General features: G+C 38.8%; 1 protein-coding gene across 2 annotated transcripts in view; it reads right to left on the bottom strand.

Annotated features, from left to right (window-relative positions):
* Nucleotides 1-19646, bottom strand: part of man1a1 (mannosidase, alpha, class 1A, member 1) — a 153411-nt gene that overhangs the window by 68878 nt on the left and 64887 nt on the right. The gene's annotated exons all lie outside the window — the stretch shown is intronic.

The following is a 19646-nucleotide window of genomic DNA, read 5'->3' as shown; positions in this document are numbered from 1 at the left end:
AGACATCAGAGGGGACTGCAGATACACAGATGTACAGATATATATATATATATATATATATATATATATACACACACACACACACACACAGGCCTGGTAACAAAGCCTGGGAGATAGCTGATGTAATTGGACTGTAAGTCCCATAGAGCAGTGAGTTGCCTAGTGAGGAGTTGGGAGGCACGCAGCCGGCGCTGGGCATTAATATTGAGCAGGGAGCCGCAGGGCATGACGTACTTTCACCCACTAAAATGTGGACTCTTTTTTTCTCCCAGCACAGATAAGACAATATGGACACAGTTGGGTTGGGACCAAAGCAGACCTGAAGAGCTTTGTGGCTGGAACAACAACTGAGGTCAGAGAGGGACATGTACTATTGAATTCGTTAAAAAAATGTTTTTTATTTTTTTTACTGCTGCATAATACACATAACTGCAAAATGTGTTCATTAGTTCTGTAGTTAAACGAAAAGACCAAAACCAATAACGCATTGATCCATCTTACACTTACACCACATCATGTCTATGACCTCGAGCCCCTACTGAAGACATAAATCTGAAAGTGCACTTTATTTCCATAGCACCTTCAATATATCAGTATACTTTGACTGAAAAGATAAATAATTTCCTAAAATAGCTGTGCACTGTAGTTTTTAGAAAACATTACACAGGAGTAAAGAGTGCATTTGTTGGGAACTGTTTTCAGTGGCGGATTAATACACATTTGGAGTTCTAATGAGTATTTACGACAGAATGGTGTATGTGGGAAATGAACTACAGTGCCAAGTTTCATGTTAATGAAGGAACATGTCATCCAGTGCAACAGTGTGGCTCATTGATGTGTTTGAAAAGTTTATGGACAACAATGGAGCTCTATGGCACAGAAGATACAACAGACTTCGACAAAACAGGTTTTGGTCTTTCTGTAGGATTTGTTGACAATAAGACGAATACAGAATACCGCCAGATCTATCCTTTAAAACTAAGCTATGCTAGGCTAGCTGTTCTACTCAGCCTAATGGGTGAGCCTGCAGCCCTCCAGCCTCGCCCAAGGAAACTCTTGGTCTTTTCATGTCGCTGAGCAGAGCAAAGGCCAGCTACATTCTAATGCCACATTTACAGCACGCTTGCTGGAGCTGTAATTATAAAAACAGAGTACACTAAGCTGAGATGCTTGGTATTTCACAGTCTGTGCTAGGGGAAAAGTGAAATGGTTTGGGTCAATAGCTTTTTAATCAGAGCACTTGCTGGAACTTTTTCAAAATGATTACAAAAGCCTTGAGGCCGGACCTTAAATATTGGGCTACAACAAGCTGGCCCATGCCCTGGCAATGGAAGTTAATTACATTGGTTTCAAATGGTCTTATAGCCAGAGAGAGGTGGCCATTCAACAGCCTTCAGTGCATTACTGGAGCCACCTTCTTTCTGCAAACTTTCTAAACGACAACTACATTTTTAGAAGTTCAGGGTTTTCCTTAGATGATCAATTCTACAATAAATGCCGTATGTAATTAATCAAACCTCATCTTATCCATTACATCAGAGGTGGACAAAACTGACTGAATTGGAGCAGATTTTCAGGGCATTAAACAAATTAGCTCTAAACGTCAACACACAATTAAAGAACAGATGAAAGAAAGAGAAAATAAGAAACAAAACAGTGTAAAATAAGTGAAAAAAAGGACACGAGAATGAATGACAGGTGAACAAGTTAGAGACACGAGCGGAGAGAGAAAGCTGAACAATAGGCATGTCAGAGTCAACTACTAATCTGTGATTAGATAGTGCCACGGTCTGATAATACTCAAATGTGAGAGCAAAGGAAGAGACTCTTGTTCTGCTTCCTCTGTCACTCAAAGATGCGTGTGTGTGTGTGTGTGTGTGTGTGTGTGTGTGTGGGTGAGAGAGAGAGCGAGAGTATATTAACAAGGCAAATAGATTCTTTGCCTTATCTTCCTTGCATGGAAAGAGATAAGGTCCAATGAGAGCGGGTCTCGGAAGCAGCCTGGCTCCCTTAAGGCCAGCTGACATGAATAAGAAACAAAGCAAATCACATGAACTCCAGGGACATTTTAGTGTTTCTAACAATAGCCTGCTGCAGATCTGTCAGTCAGTGACCCCAGGGCTACATCAGCATAAGGCAGACATATACTGTATAGGTTTAATAATATTACACAGAGGGTAAGGGTAAGCATAATTATGTAGCTGATAGTGGCTTTTAACTAAAAACTGGATCTGATCCAGTAGGTGTTACCTCTGATATGAAGGCTGTGATCCACTTTGAGTGATTACACATTCAGTCAATAATGCTCCGGTTGTATGTGGGAAGATTCTAATGCAACGCTGATAGGAGTCAACACTATTTAGCATTATTGATCCTGTGATTTAATACTGGAAATACAGTGTGGGCTTCGCTGTTCTGAGTTACAATACTATTAAGTAGAGTTTTAATGCCTCGAGTATTTTCCACCAAACAATATCTCGTAAGTATTATGCTTACATGCTGAAATTTTACATTAGCATACATTTTGGAAGAAATGTAATATTGAACAGATTACAGATTCTCTCCAAATGATCATAGCATTGATTCCCAGCCTGTGTACACTATTTGTTTTTTTACACTATTTATTTCATTGCAACATGGTTGTGCGCACTGCGTGCACCACAATACTGTTTTGCCATTGAGCGCGGATAGACGAATGCGGCATCTTCAGTGTTTTCTTGGGAGTTCCTCAGCTGAAGCGGTTCTGTTTGAGTTTTAGAGCATCCACCAGCTTTTGGAAGTCGTGGCACCTCTTCCCTTTTCTCCAGCCATGGCCACAACAGCTGAAGGCCAAGGTTTTCCCGGAAAGTGTGTCGCTTGTGACATCATTTGGCTTCCCATGTTGGAAATTTGGCCAGTAAAACTACTTGGTGTTTATGGCAGCATGGTTGAGACAGCTGAGGTAACTATATGAGGTTCCCTCATCAGTCCTGATTTTCTTGGGACCGCTACTTGGATGGTATCTTGACCATTGTCCCTTTCAGAGCTAATGTCATCTCAGCTAGCTTCGTCATTCTTCTGCTCCAGTTCTGCTTTTAAATTATTGGGCACAAAAACAAATCAGTGGCCTCAGGTACATCATCCTTTCCAGAGATATTAACATCAAAACCCTCCAATATGAAAGAAAATGCTGCTCTGCACTATATCTGACACCCAGGTGCTGCACCTTCATGTTACTAAAGCAGGTTGAAAAATAAAAACTTCCCTTTAAGGGTATGCTTAAGGTAAGAGAAAGACCATGGTCATTGATAAATAATAAACATTTAAACACTGACTGCTAGTATGAGACAGGAAGCCACATTATTTCCTCCATTAGACCTGAGTGCTGCATCATTGTGATACAAATACTGCTTTAAGATTTATCTCACACTTTAAACAAGAATGCTAATGCTATGCTTATGCAATGTGCACCATTTTCACTCCACACTGCTGCCTCCTCAGCTGCTGCAACGTTAATGTTGTACAGTATTTCTATGAAAAACCAACTGCCTTACAAGCTTTTTTTCTCCTCACAAATGTTTCAAATAACTACAAGTGAAGATAAGAAGATGGCAAAAACTAACTTGGTAGCTTCAGCTTAAGTTCATTTTTCTTTGGCTTCTGAAACTCTTTAATCCTTAACTGCACACATTTTATTTTGGAGTTGAAAAATATCCCCTCCTGCTTTTAGGAGGACTGAGGCTCTCAGTCATTAAAACATTAAAAGTTTTTAGCCCCACCATTTCCTGTCCTGTGTCTCTGTGGCTGTGTTGGCTTTATCAGTGCTGAAAAAGATTCAGTCACAGTTTAAAATAATAAAATATAAATCACCCACCAAACAAGACAATACATTGGATAATTTTGGTTATAGTGTTGGATCTCTGAGCTGGACCAGGTGACAAATTACTCTTTCAACCCCATGAAGAAGAGTTAATACTGTTACTATTGGTAATAACGTCACCTGTCGCGCCCTATTTCATCTTCCTGATGAAAGAAAAAAATGCCTAAATGATAACTTTTTAATAAACTTGTCTTTGCGATATGAGTTACAGATGTATAGAGTTTTTATGTTTTTCTTCCTCTTCAGGAAAGATGTTCAGAAACAGATGGAGTTATGATAGCAGGTGTCAGTACAGCCTCTGTTTGTTCTCCATTCCAGCCCAGGAGGAGGGGTTGTAGAGGAGTTGTGTGCTGGACTTGTAAGCAAATTCTCTCATTTGGCTGCCCTAACCACAGCAGCACTTCTTCCTTTTTGTTTTGTTTCTTTTGGTAGAGGTTCAAATGTTACACAGCATGACTGACTTACAAAGACCGATAGAGCCTACTGCTCTGTGTATGTATATGAAGACAAAGGGAAAAAAGGGGAGCGAAGGGAAAATAAGAGTGTGCTGTTATAATTACACAGTCAGTCAAAGCTCGGCGGGAGGAAAGGTTTGGTTCCTCTTCTGAACGAGTGTGTGTATAGTTAGTTAGGAGGCCGGGCCTCACAACTGCCTGAACTGCATGCAAGCTTGGGAACACACACACACACACACACACACACACACAGCGCTGATGAAGGCTTTGCTAAGCCACAGGAAAGGAGGAGGACTCAGCCCATGTGTGACCCTGTTGACCAAACCAATTTTCCCCTTGTCAAGCAGTCTACTTCTGTGAGTGGCTGTGTGTTTCTGGTTGTGTGTGTTTTTTTTTTTTTTTTAAGACAGAGTGGACTACAGAGAGTGTGTACTAATAATGTACTGAAGGAACAAAGCAACAGACTGGTCCAAAGGGAATACAATACAGGATCCTAGACACACAGTTAACCCAGAATGAAAGGTGTGTGTGTGTGTTTGCATGTAACAGCCCCAGTTTGTTGTCTGCTCAGTAGAGTAACCCCATTACATCCGACTGTTAAAACGAACAGCAGCTATAGCCTATGGACATGGTTATATCTAAATAAGAATTCAACTGTATTACTGTATGCTGTACTGTAGCTACAGAGGTTGATACATTCTGCAGGCGAGTGAATATATCCTTACTAAAATCTAAGACATTGCAAAGATTTTGTATTCATAATTATTTAGCACCAATTGTCAGATAATCCAGTATATTTCTGGGAACAAACTGGACTGACAACATGTGATGACGTATTGTTATTTGAGCAGTGAAAGAAATCATTCAAGGTACCTGTCTGAAAAGCCAAATTTGAGATATTAAATGTGTGTATAATAGTATCTGGAACTGAATAAAAGACAGCTTTATAGATAAAATTAAAGAAACAAAGCTGTCCAAAGCAGCCTGTTTCCAAGAGAAGACACTGTATCTAATGAAAGATCTCCAACTACAAAGAGACTGAATAAGAAAATCAACACCAGGAAATTAATTGTTAATGGACTGTGTGAAAGCAGGTGGAAGCCATATGACACTAATAACCTTGTCCTGAATTCATATTCATCTGAGAGTCATACATAACAAAGGAAACTGTCCGTACTTTCCTTAAATGAAAAAAAAAAAAAAAAAAAAAAACCTCTGACCTCTAAAAATCATTGTAAAAACAAGGTTAACGTCACTGTCACAGGAACAATTACAACTGACTCCAAATCCGTTACAGTAGGTGAATAGACAGTGCTAACATAGACGGTTATGCTCCACACTCATTATCTAGTTATTGCGTTAAGATCACGTAGTCCGGGCCCTTAGTGTTCAGCCAAAGAGGGATCCTGAGGTAATGTGTGAATGTGTGCATGCAAGTGAGTGTTTGAGATAGACAAAGATAAAGAATTAAAACTAATTTTGTGTTCAGGGTCGGGGGTTCAGTACAGATTGTGTTTGATTTGTTTATTAAATCTTGAGTGTGTGCAGGTAACCATAAACTGGTGTAAGATTGACAATTGTCTGTATTAGCATCATTAAGACATAATTTCTTAAAACAATTTGTATGTTTTGCTTATTGTAGTTTTAATTGCTCACAACACAAAATATATAAAATATATCTAAACTACTCTTATCTTAACCAATTATATATTAACATGAATCTCATAGTTTTCCTTCAAAATATTACCTTATCTTGCCTCATGTTACCCATATACTGTATTTTCTTACTATTACTTTTTCTTGCCGTACATAATTGCATGTTATATCATTTTATCCTATTTTTGTTTCATGCACTCCAGTTTATTACTACTTCACTGTCAGGTTTTTGTGTATATTGACTTCTAACATTTATTACCAGGTTACTAATCTTACAATACATAATTTTAATTTAGTCTTATCACAAGGTATTAAAAAACCAGGAGTGTGTGTCTTCCCCTCCATCTACTGATTCACTGAACCGAGTTTCTTATCTAAAGTGGTTTTGGTCAGTCAGCCTCAGAAGGAAATACAACCTTGTAGCAGTGTTACAAGTGTACAGCTTCAAATCCCTGCATGGCAATTTTACCTTTAATGTATGTCTCTGAGTGTGTGACTTGTGGGAGTGTGTTCATAAACAGCTATTAAGCTCTAATCATTAGGTTTTAATCCAACAGCCTTTTTATTATCTAATTTATTTTGGCAAATAAAAGACAATTATATTGTAATTTGACAACATACATACATCTCAATAGCTAACATAATCACATATATCTAATTTTTACCCAAATTCCCAGTTAAGCTCTCCATATTTCTATACTAAAACCCCAACTGTCTCTAGTTTTGACAGTGACTTTTTTAGCATACATATTTCATTGAACTTTAGTTGTGTTACAACAGCAACACAGAATAAACCCTGACAGCGACTTGTCCATTTTGGCCCCTGCAGACTGCCTTTTCCCTAGCTCTGGGAATAACTGTAGAGGGTCTATTTTAGACTGGATTTTCCCTTTGAAGTTATTGTGATATGAGCTTTGTACTCTTAGAGGTACTACAAAGTCCAGCTTTTGTTTATACCCATTACACTCGAGACACAGACTACCTTTCACTCCTTTAAATAGGCCATATGCTTTTTCGGGTTTTCCCTGCCCTTTATTGTGTTGTATAGCATTTTTGTGCATGTAAAAGGTCTGAAAAGTAACAAAGCCCAAAGTCCGTGCCAAAGAGTGGTCTTCTCTCAAGTACAAGGACGTGAAGGAAGCTAGCAGACTCTGCCCAGACAGGGAGCTCGGAGCCTGGGCCTGAAAACCTCTTCCTCCCGGCAGTCCAAAGCTCCTGTGCTAGCGGTGTAAACATAAACATTCACTTGGGGCTCTGAGCTCCCATTCCGGGCAGTCAGCTAAGCTAAAAGGCCCACTAGCTGCATGGCTAACTGAGCTAACTGCCTAATGAAACTACAATAACAGCAGTTAGCTATTTGTCCATAAGGAAAGTCCATAAATCAGAGGGTTGAGGCAGAGCAGCCGAAAGACATCAGAGGGAAAAACAATAGAAAATATCTTCTCCATAAAATATGATCCAATTAATCAAAATCAGTGAATATCCAATATTGCTATTTTCCAAGATAAATTACTGTAGCTGTCATAGCCGTCCAGTTCACTGGCAAGACAATGAGGTGGTGTGCAGGCTCACAGGGTGTATAAAGAGACCTGGTTACAGCGGCTCACTACCCCTCGGTAGGCTTCCGGGAAGTTGGCCAATCAGAAGAAAGTGGGATTTTAGGAAAGGGGGCCTTAAAGAGACAGGAGCTAAAACGGCTTGTTTCAGACAGAGTCTGAAGTGAGGGGCTGCTTAAAGAGCTAGTATAAGATAAATGAGGATTTTTGAACTGTGAATCATGCAAAGCTACTCTGGTGGAATCCCACAATAAAAATGTAGAGCTTGAAATGAGCATAATAGGTCCTCTTTAATCAAACTTGATTAATGTTTGTCACTTCATTGTCTTAAGTGTGCACAGATTTCTGGAATGGAAACTACAATGTTAACCCAACCAAATGAGTCACAATGGAAACCTGGCCTGATTTGTCTCTTCTAACAACTGTGTGAAAACTGTGGTCTGGGACCTTAGTTAGTACTGGTGATTGGAACAGATAATTTGGTGGGTGTGTGGAGCTTTCCTCTACTTCAATATCATTGTAAATTGAATATCTTTGGGGTTTTGACTCTTACTCAAACAAAACCAGTAATTTAAATACACTATTTTGAGCCCTAGTATGATGGGCAGTTTTCACTATTTTCTGACAGCTTGTACACTGAAAAAAGGTATACTCTTGTTCATTCACTGCAGATTTTTGTAATTCAGTTAAACAGTCTAACTTTATTCATTTATTCATGTAGTCTAATTTAAATGATTTTTAGAGTTTGATCAAATTGCTATGTCTTACTTGGATTAAATTCAGTTGGCGGTCTAATATTTGCAAGTTAAAGTCGGGACAATTATATCACAACCTATTAAGCAAATCAGCAATAGCAAATCAGAGAAAAATGAACAAAAACAAACAAGAACGAATGAATGGACTTTCATGACTTGAGGTGAAACAGAGTGATGGTGTGTATCATATTGGTCACACCCTACTCTTTGCTCCTCTCTGTCCTCAATCCTCCTCCTTCCAACTGTAGCGCCGGTCTCTCTGTCTCCTCAGAACAGATTAGAACAGTCTAAAAAGAGATTAAGATAGATATCCAGAAAATCCATTCTCTACGGTTGGTAAATAACCTTTACTTGGCCATGTGTGTGTGAATGTGTGTGGATATGTAAGGCGCTTTACTTGGGCACAGCAGGAGGATAGCAGAGATGGCCAAAAGGGGTAAAAGGTATGGCGTCCCAAAGCCAATTTTCTCACTGAGTGAATGGGATTTCCTGAGGATAGAAGATAGGAGCTGTCTGTCGGCTCCACCCAACACACTGCAACACTGTGTATGTGTGTGTGTGTGTGTGTGTGTGTGTGTGTGTGTGTGTGTGGTTCAGCTGTCAGTGGTCAGTAGTGCAGGTTATTGTGCTGACCTACGCAGCGAGAGGTCAGACATGGGATTACACTGTGGGCGGCTTTGTGTCAATAAGCTTGCCCGTGCAAGTGAGTGTGTGTGTCTATATTTTAGAGCCAGGTATTGGTAGAAAGTTTAAAGTTTAAACAGTTTAATTTGGATGGGTGGACATCCGTGAAATCATACAGGGACATAGTAGTTATGCTAGTGAGAGTGAGGGCTGGGTTATACCGGAAAAGAACTGGTTCGTACGACGTGTTGTTCCACCACTTTGGAAATCAAATGTGTTTATATTTGTTTCAAACGGCAACACTGGAAGGTGGGGTGAAAAGACGAGAGGGAGAAGACGTGATATATTTAAATGGGGGGATAACAGCCCACATGTTCTCTCTACTGGAAAACATTTATAATGCTCAATGTGAACAAATCTTTCGTGAGTATTTATATAAGAACAAAGATGACAAATATAGAGGGGGAAAAAGCTATCAGGAAGGTAGTTTTTTGTAGGGTTACGGGGGCACATCTACATAAAAACCCTATGCCTACACTTCCATATTTGTGAAAAAGAAACTTGTATGAAAATTACACAAGATTTTACCATTTGGTGGATGCTTTTAAGTCTAAAGTAACCTACTGTGCCATGCCTGCATGTACTTTTAGCATCACAATAGAAATCAAACCCTAGCCCTGTCTGTAAGTGCCTTACTCTATCCATTGAGATACACAACAAAAACAATACACTAAAGAATGAATGAAATGAGCAGTAAAGTGTCAAGATATCCATCTAGTTTTCTGCCCTGCTCTTCCCTCTATCCAGTGGCTGCACAATGAAGTGGGATGGAGTAAAACAGAGAGCTGTAGATGTGTGAGCGAGCGAGTGTGCATCACGCTCGACAGGTGTCTGATTGGACGTCACACGCCTCGGGAGGCGGTCTGTCAATGAGGGTTGCTCTTGGCTGGGTTTTTGTTCATGCATGTGTGTGTGTGATAGTGTCGTGTGTGTTTGTGTGTTTCTGCCTGTAGGTGTCCACACTACATTCAATTCAAGCCAGGGATTAAGAGGAGTCTGTCTCCCTGCTGTCTGTGTTCGATCACAGCATTTGGCCATCTCTCATGTCTGAATCCTAACACAATCAGTTTGCATATGTGCCTTGCTGAAAATATTAATGTACATTCAAAAGTTAGAATCAAATAATGTACTTTGAACTAATGTAGCAGAACGAGAAAATGCCCAAGAAGTTTTATGACCATTGTACTTCCTCAGTAACTTTCTACATGTCATAAAAAACATACTAGATATAGAAAACAAGCCAGCCGGCTATTGCCCTGCAGCTTCCCATCTCACTCACTCCTCGTTTCACTAAGTCATTCGTCCTCTCCTCAATTTTCTCCACCTATTGTCATACACTGTACTACTTCTTTTTCTATTTCTGCTGGATTTTCCATTATCTGAGCCACTGGCTAAGAGTTGGACCACATTCCACTTTCTTCATGCCTTTCTTCACAATTCCTTCACTCAGCTCATTTGTTGTTCTCAACACAGCACTTCTTTGTTTTAACTGTGGCTCTCTCCACCTCCGGGCGTGGTTTGTGTGGAGGGATCATGTTTTGGGTACATGTACATCTGGATTTGATGTTTTTCGGCTCTGTCTAATTACAGTGTGATGCATGTTAATTGACAAAAAATGAGGGCAACTGAGGTAACAGAGTCAATACACTTCACCATATTCTCTCCTATAATTAAAAAAAATCAACATGTAAGACATTTTACTGTACTCTTATTTGATACAGTACACAAAGGTACTCTTTTGGTAAAGTTTCACACAGATTTTAGTTTTTGTTTAGTCATGCTCACTCATCAAGAACATTATTATGAAGTTCCAGAGAGGTGCTGGTTATGGGTACTTTTAACACCTCCATGTAGAGCCAGAAGTGGACACACGAGTAGGTGAAGCGGAGTTAGTAACAGTGGTGGACTCTCGGACCACATTTGGTTTGATGTCACGTTAAGGCATTTCATACTTGCATTTCTTAGCCATGGGCTAACCTAAATCCCAGGCAAGAGAAAGCCCATAGCTAGCTTAACCTCATTTTATTCATTACTCATTATCCATTCACTCAGGGCTAACAGTAAACGGTGAGTTACAAATCACACTGTAACATTAGAGCCCTGAGTGAACATTTTCAAACTGCTGACAGCACACAACTTGTTTCAATTTGTTAGGACATAAAACTTTTAATTGCTTTGGTTCTAACCTTGACTCACACTAGCTATCACACAGTACTCCCTTTGCCCTAGAGACAAGTCCAGTAAGTCCTATGGGTTGTTAGCCCAAGGCTAGCAAAGGTTAAAGCCCAGGGCTAAGCATAGTGTGAAAGGTCTTATTCATGTGTACATCACATGTACTTCTTGTTGTCGTTGTTAAGTTGGACATTTAAATAACAAATAATAATAAAGCATATCTGGCTGGGCCTTACTTTCATGACATTTTCACAAAGCTGTGACCAGAACTTGTGAGAAAATAAAGTAAAGGAGTCACATAATATGATTTTTTTTTTAAGCAAGCAGCTGTTAAAGTTACCACCCTGTCAGCCATATGGCAGAGCAACACATCAAAAACTTGTGTACATCCAGACTCCCTACTGTTTCCAAACTTCAGTGCAAGAACTGTCTACTTGTCTGTAAGCCTGTCAGTCACAATCTGGTTTCTCTGCCTTGATCTTGGCTTATCTCTTGCTCTGTTTAATGCTGCATTTATGTCATATCAGACTGACCATGAACACAAACTTCTGATTGGAAGAAATATTATTATATATTATAAGCATCCTACTCATAATTACTGTCAGAACATGGAGACACTTGTAGGCTCTGGTATCACATGTCATCAGGAACTGCAGAAGTGTCCAAATGCAGGCAGCAAAATGAGAGATAATGTTTCTCTGTTGAGGTATTTCAGAGAACAAGATAATGTTTATCCTGAATACCTTAATACAACCGGGAAATATGGGAAATGGACAAAAGTGATTATGGCAAAACAACATATGAGATCACGTTAAGAATTTTTGAATAAATAACGATGTTGACATGTAAGTTAGCCTAGTTAGCACCTCAGTAATTCAGGTAGGAAAATGGAAGAAAGCCCCAATTTGTTCTGTGGCAACAACCAGGAAATTGTTGTGTTTTTACAACCATGTGTCAGAGCCCTAATAGTGGATTATGGGAAGATTTTCTGGTGAAGTCTAATCATATAAGTCTACATGACAGCAGCACTGGTATGCTTTAATGACCCAGAAATCATGGGTGAGACGGAATCCAAATTAGTTTTGAAAGCTTCAAGGACCCCGATCATAGTCCACTCACAGTCTATTTGAAACAGTATCAGTAATCAGTAATTGTATGATTTGTTCATGAAGGCTGAATACGAAGGTGAAAGATGAATGCTTGCCTGATTGCAGATCAGAGTGTGCTGAGATCTGTGAATATACTTGGGGAAAGCAATCTTAATGGAGACAGATGAATTAGCAGAAGGAATTGGTAAAGTCGTGCTGTTGTATCCTGAGCCAGGCTTGAGCCATCTGATCAATCACTGACAATAAAAAGGAAATGAATCAAGGCCTGGCAACAGGAATGTGAAGTTCAGCTAATTTCTGTTGTTCATGCCACAGAAATCCATGGAACAACCAAACTGTGCCAAGCCAAATCAGTCAAACACTGATTCAGATCTGAGTAGTGATCCAGCGGTACAGTGGAAAGCAAAGACAGTTTCTGTTTCTCCAGACAAATGCCAACTGCAATTACTGAGATGCAGCATTGAGTGGCATTGTTAGCCAGTCATCAATGGCCATTGTGGTTGATACAAAGGTTATCTGGCTTATCAGCAGATGAGCTGTAACAAAGTATCTGTTTCCTGTATGTTTTATGCATGGTCATGATTTATTATCATACATTTTGTTTTATATGTATCATTTCATTAGTAAGAAAGGTCTGAGTTAGCCAAATCAAGAGGATATCTTTGTCCTGGCAGTCTTGTGTAGGTTTACTGCTGGTGTTTTGTCGAGTCAAGTTTCTTTGCATAGCCCAAAATCACAACAACAAACCTACATACGACCAGGACGTATCCCTCCACAGCGGCTCAGTAAGGAAACACTGGGGAGGGAATTTTGTACTATAAGTACCATCATTTTAGAAAATGCTCACTTACTGTGAAGATTCCTTGTTCTTGTATCTTATAGCTACAAGTTACATGTAGACAAAAAATGTTTATACCGTTCCTGTCAGTTCCCTAACCCGCTGCTTAATTTTGTCTGCAGTTTATGCTCCTAAATGTATCTATTCTTCCTCTAAAACCTTTCATTTTTCATTTAGATAAATGTCACTGCAGTCCAATTGTCACTGTTTCTGTGTCTAAAGGAGGTCCATAAGACACCTGAGAATCAAGCCTCTGCTTTAGTTTTCCAGTGACAGGATATTCACTTTAATCTGCATTGTTCTAAGGGATGAGAGAGGCAGCTGGGACATTCATCCCTGCCATCACCAGATTACTCTGTCAAACACAACTAAAGGAGATTGGGATTAGTTTTCATCATAATCAAGCATCATCACTGCTGTTCATTATAATCATTCCAGGATAAGGGTCTGGAAAGGAAGAAAACCTCTTATAATGAATAACAGCAAATTTTAAAAGCAGATCTTCACAGCAAGGATTTGTTGATTCTCATACACTATAATTTGAATTTTACACACTACAATCACTTCTTGAAGAAATTACTTAAGGATTTTATTGCGTTTGAAGTGATTATACATGTGAGTAGGGAAAGGATTGCTGCTCAATACCCATGACACTTAACATCACTTCACCAAGTAACATCTCTGTACACGTTAAAAAAAAAAATCTTCCCAAAAGCAAAAAACCCCATTTCCTAATGTGTTCTTCATTTGCATCAGCGATTCCTGCATCCCATCCCTCATTACTTTCCTTCTCCTAATTATTCATACCTCCATTATAAGACTTTTACAATCACCTTTCCCAAATTGTCATGCTTTTGATAATGTCTTCATTCCTAGATTACTTCCTTTTCCTATTTTTATTGCCTTGATTTCTTCCCATCTTCTCTTATTTATTCGCTTGTTCCTTCTCCAGATCTTCCCTTTTGTTCATTCTCCACTCCTCTTTGCTTTCTAATTCCTGCCTTTCATTGCTCTACCCTTTAGTGCCCCTTTTATTTCATTCCTTTATTATTTCCATTGTTCTCCCTAATTTCTGTTTTACTTCCTAGCTGTATCCTAAATCAATAGTACAAACTAATTCTCAGAGGGTTGTGAGTATATAGTTTGTTCACACTGGAAAAGTGTTAAAATATACTCAAAACAGCCTGTATGCATGCTAAAAACCTGTGATTTTTGAGTGTGCTGTTGACGTATACTATCCCCCAACAATGCAAAACACAATGGAAATATACAAGCTGCTCACAACTGGAAAGATTTAAAATTAATTGAGGAAGATGGTGAAACACCTCAGAAAAAAAAAAAAAATTCAATTTTTTTGAAAAAACATTTTTGTTGTCCAACAGCAAGTATTATATTATTTCATGTTATTATAGAACATTTAAGTGGTTTGATTTCTTGTATACTAACTGCAAAAACAGTACACTACAAAGATTAGTACATAGTACTAGCAGTGTATCCAGTTAGTATGTAGTACAGAATTGTGACATCTCTCCATTTTCTTCCTTCTATCATTTCAAATTTCTTCCCTCTTCTTTTCAATTCCTTTCCTCCATCAATCACCACCTTCTTCCGTACTTCTTTCAGGTTTTTCCCCTTATTTTCCCCTAAAATATCTTCCTTCATGCACTGCTTCCTTCTTCTTTCTCATTCTCTCTGGCTTTTTTTTTTTCTTTCATTCTTGCTGCTGGCTGTCCTTTCTCTGTCCTTCCCTCCTTTAAGCACTTAGCTTTGATTAGTAGGAGGACTGGAAGCCTTCTATTTTGTTCATCTCTCTATACATTGTTTACTTCCTTCCTACTGTCCTTCCCTTCTTCCCTTTCTTCAGTGGATGAGATTACATGCTGTGATCTGTATGCAGGCAGGGGTGTTAAAAGCCTGCCAGTAGGGTGCATACAGCCAGAACCAGCTGTACTTTTACTGATCAAATTTTCATCAAAGGCCCAGGTCTCTTTGAGTCAGAGCCAGACTAGGACCAACCACATCAGAGTGACTCCTCTCTTCTACCTACTCCTTCTGTCTTTCTCAAACACCTCTCATCACTCCTTGACTCCTTATCCATCATCGGACTTATATCAAACCTGTCCTTATTCCAAAATTCAGCTTGTATATACACAACTAAAAAACTAGTGTTCTGCTAAGACTGCCGACACTATGCGAGGTCAGGGATGGTGTGATGATAGACCTCGATCTGTCTGACTTCCAGCCATCAACAGCAAGAAATCACATGTGTAAAAATGACAAAACTGTCACTGTAAGCAGTTAAAATGTCTGTTGAACAGTAAATGTTGAAAATTGTTGAAATGGCAGTTAAAGTGTAAGTGGTATATACGAGGCATGCAGACTGGCACGTCACCTATTTACAGTGAACTTAATTTCAATTGCTTTCAACTTTTACAATTCAACTGACTGTTCAACTGCTTTCAGTGCTTATGTACAAACTGATAATTCAACTGCCTTGGCTTATACTTGAAATTAAAATTTAAAACACTTTCAGCAATCACACTATTCAACTACTTTCGGCTCTGAAACTTAAGACACTTTCAGTGCTTCCACTTCAACTGACACTGCAGATGCTTTTAGTGCTTCGACTTAAACTGCAACGCCCATTCAACAAGTCAGATACAAACAATTACCATTTTAAGAAATTTGAACCTGTTTACAGTGTTTGCACCTGCAATTTTCAGTGTAAGCGAGCAAACTTAAGTTTTCTTCAGAAAATTTAAACTTTTGCAGTTGTAATGCTTTAAAAAAATTAAACTGAAATGTTTTAGTCATTCATGTACTCAATACCTCTGCAGTGGTACTCCAAATAGAGACTAAATTAATCGAAATTCCTCAAAAGGTCATACAGAGGTCTCTACAATTACTTTATGTTTAACTAAAAGAAAGAAAAAAACTAAAATCAGTTTTCAGTTTTTCATTATGAAGTATTTTGTGGCCTAGTGTTGACAAAGTCTCCGATCTCTAATGACTCCATTTTCCACTTCAGACAGCAGCCCTGCAGAATGCAAAAGAAGTCAAGGGGCTAAATATTTTCTAAGGTCACAGTCTCTCTCAGCTCTGGGATCCCTTTGGGTTTGAGGGTTTCAACATCTTCTCAGGGGGTCAGGTACAGTCTCATCTAATAGATACTCCAAATGGGGAGTTACATAATGCCTGACCAGTGTTCAATTACTCCATTTGGTTATAAAAATATCTGTCTGCAAAATGTACCTGAGTACAGATGCACTTTATCTACGAGAGCTTTTATCAGGAGTGTGTTGCCAAAAGCACTGGTTTTACAGGTTGAAGTTTACCATGTAAAAGAGGAAAACTGGAGTGCTCATCTAAAAAAAACTAAAATGTATGATGTGAAAACTGAGAATGAACAAAATTCTCAAAAGTCTTTAATTTGCTCCACAGTCATGAAAATTAGAGGCATCTCATTTCGCTAGTTTGACCAAGTGTGCAAATTCAAATATTGGTTTACCTGCCGAGGACTAGTTTTACAAGACAAAATAACATCAATAAATAATAAAAACGTAGGTATTGATTATAGAATGGCAATGGCATTTTGTGTGTGTACTTTTTATTAATTTAAAACTGAAATCATTCATCATTATTTACCATTAATGACATTATCAGAGTTTTCTTGGGATTAAGCTTATGTTTACATTTTGATCACAGATCTAAACACTGACAGGATGTCCTACTCTGTGTCAGAGCTGAAATGATTAGTTGATTAAACGATTAGTCAATCAACACAAAATTAATCGGAAACTATTTTTCAAGCAAAAGTGCAAAACAGTTCAATTTCTTTTCTTTGACTTATGTGATTGTAAATGTGATCTGTGATATCTTTGGACAAGCAAATGGAAGACATAACCTTGGGCTTTAAAAAAATGTGATGGGCATTTTTACTATTTCAGACATTTTATAGACCCAGTGATTCATTCTTTGATTGAGAAAATAATCGTCAAACTAACCGATAATGAAAAAAATCTTGAGTTTCACCCCTCCTTTGTGTACTATTTTACTGTTTTAAAGTGGATTCAATTAGTGGTTGTAAAGTAATTAAAAATCAATTTAAAAATCAAGCTACTGTATGTACAGTTTTTCAGTGTTCTGCCAGTGCAAGCTCAAGTCATTCCAGTACATCTCCTACTTATCTTTCACTGGACCCAGCAGGCATTGATGCTGGTTAGTTCTTTTAAACCCAAGACCCCCTTCAGTGCCACCCAGTAGTCTTTTAGCCCTACATCAACAGTCCTTCAGTGGCACACCACCGGCAACATTCAGTCATCAACAGCCTTCAGTCCTCCAAGGCCACCCATCAGCCATCCATCTACCTCCTCTATCCTTCAGGGGACCCTGATCTGCAGCCGAAGGACAGCGACCTCTCAAGGCTCTGATTAAATACAGGAGCCTTGAACTGACTCAAACAAGAAATGGCGCTAAGAGTGACTGCTGAGAAGTGATGAGGAGTCAAAGTTTGCCTCCACTGTTTCACACTTGTTGAGAGGATTATTAGTTCAGATTATCTGCAATGATGATTTTCAACGGAGCAGCTTTTGTCATGATGAAGATCAGAGTAGGAAGCTCAGTGTTGTCCTTTTAAACACTTAAATACAAGCTTGGTTATTTTACTTTTAGCTGAACTACGATTTGCAGTTTTTAATTGTTGAACTGTTTTGCGGTGTTTTGTGGTGTATTGTTTTATAATTTGTTCACTGCTATTTTATTGTCACTTGATTTAGGAGGCTGAAGAGCCTGACCCTGAAGACTGGATAAATAACTGATGCTCTTTTTCCTCTGTACTCATTCAGAGCAGATTATACTGATGTATGTTTTGCTGCTGTGAGTCCGTCTGCAGACGCTTGAAGTAAACCTACAGAAAGACAAGTGATTGCCTTGAGTGTTTCTTTATTCCGAAGAAATTGCCACTACAGTACATAGATTCCAGATATGTGACTGGCTGTTGAGCAAACCAATCTGAAACTTATTTACTTATACTTATTATATTAACATATTAATCTCCACTTTAGAGCTGAAATTAATCAATTAATCAATTAGTCAATCAACAGAAAATTAATCTGCAATTATTTTGATAACTGATTAATAGTTCAAGACATTTTCCAAGCAAAAATGCTATTATTATAATTATTATATTATAATATTATATTCTTTCTCTTTATATGATAGTAAACTTGATTTCTTTTACTTTGCTTATACTGGCCTCTGCAGAGCTGCGAGCATGCACAGAGCAGTTTATGCTCAGTGCCTTGCTCTTTGCAGTATTCTCTGACACGCCAGGGGGGCATACAAACAAAATATCCTGTGAATAAGCAAGACGTCAACGAGTGTTACCGGAACAATGTCATTATCCAACATGGCGATCCCTCATACTTTTCCAAACTTTCCCACAAATTGCCTCATCTTTTGCAGTGTGGTGGCGATCTCCCTCTATGAATTGAGAGTAATTCGGCTGTCCCTGTGGTCTCTCAAAGAAGGGTGGTAGATGTGTTTGTAGAAGCGAACCTGCTCGGCCAGCTTCGGCGACCATATTGACATGAAAAGGGCACCGCGGGCCCTGGACGCCTAGTTACAAAAATTCAGAGGTGCACGGCCATGCTCTGCGACAGCTTGTGGCTCGACGTGAAAGGTGTGATGTCGTCATTTTTGGCCTGCGGACCCTCACGCCGGGGACACTGCGTCGACCATAAACCAGGCTTTAGACTTTTGTTTGGACAAAACAAGCAATTTAAAAAGACATCTTGTTGGGCTTTAGGAAATTTTAATCGATTCATTGTGAAAATAATCAGCAGATTAATCAATAATGTAGATACTTGTTAGTTGAAGCCATACTGCTATTTAAGGCCCACTTAAAGTATTATTTAGGTTTGAAATTACTTTGGGGAGACACACATTTAAAGGCTTAATCTATGTGATTTGTGTTATATTGTCTCACTTTGTTATTGGCTTTGGAGAATTACTGAAAGTGATATAAATGAATAAATGATATACTTTGGTTCAATATTTAAGCTGTTAGATGTCGACAAAAGAGGCGTCAAGCCATAAAGTAGTGTTAAGCTACTTTAAACTTGTTAAATGATGCTTACATAAGTAACAATTATTGTTTCTATTTGTGTCATTATTGCTTATTTTAAGCCATAGCCCAAACATCCAGAACTTTACAAATAAATAATGTTCCTCTAGATTTTCTGTGTTAAAGCGCTGAAACACTCATCAAGCTTGGAAATGGGTTCTGCAACCAGAGAACTCCCAGTCTGACTCCTGCCTGCACTATCTCTCCCTGCTAATGAAGAAGCACTTAGCCTCACAACCCGGGTACGTGCAACGCTACGATGATGGTGTAGATTATGTGTGTTGAATACGATAGTGTGTATACCTTTATATGTGTATTAAAGTGCAGATTACAGCAGAAGTGAAGATTAAAGTCGATCAGAGTGAAATCCCTCTTGTGACATCGGTCTAGAAACAGAAATGAACTGAAAAATGAAAATGAAAAAAGTACCAGGTTTTG

The sequence above is a fragment of the Siniperca chuatsi genome, linkage group LG16 (genome assembly GCF_020085105.1).
Source record: "Siniperca chuatsi isolate FFG_IHB_CAS linkage group LG16, ASM2008510v1, whole genome shotgun sequence".
Taxonomy (NCBI): Eukaryota; Metazoa; Chordata; class Actinopteri; order Centrarchiformes; family Sinipercidae; genus Siniperca; species Siniperca chuatsi.
Note: the sequence above shows the minus strand (reverse complement) of the source record. Positions and strands in the feature narration are given on the sequence as shown.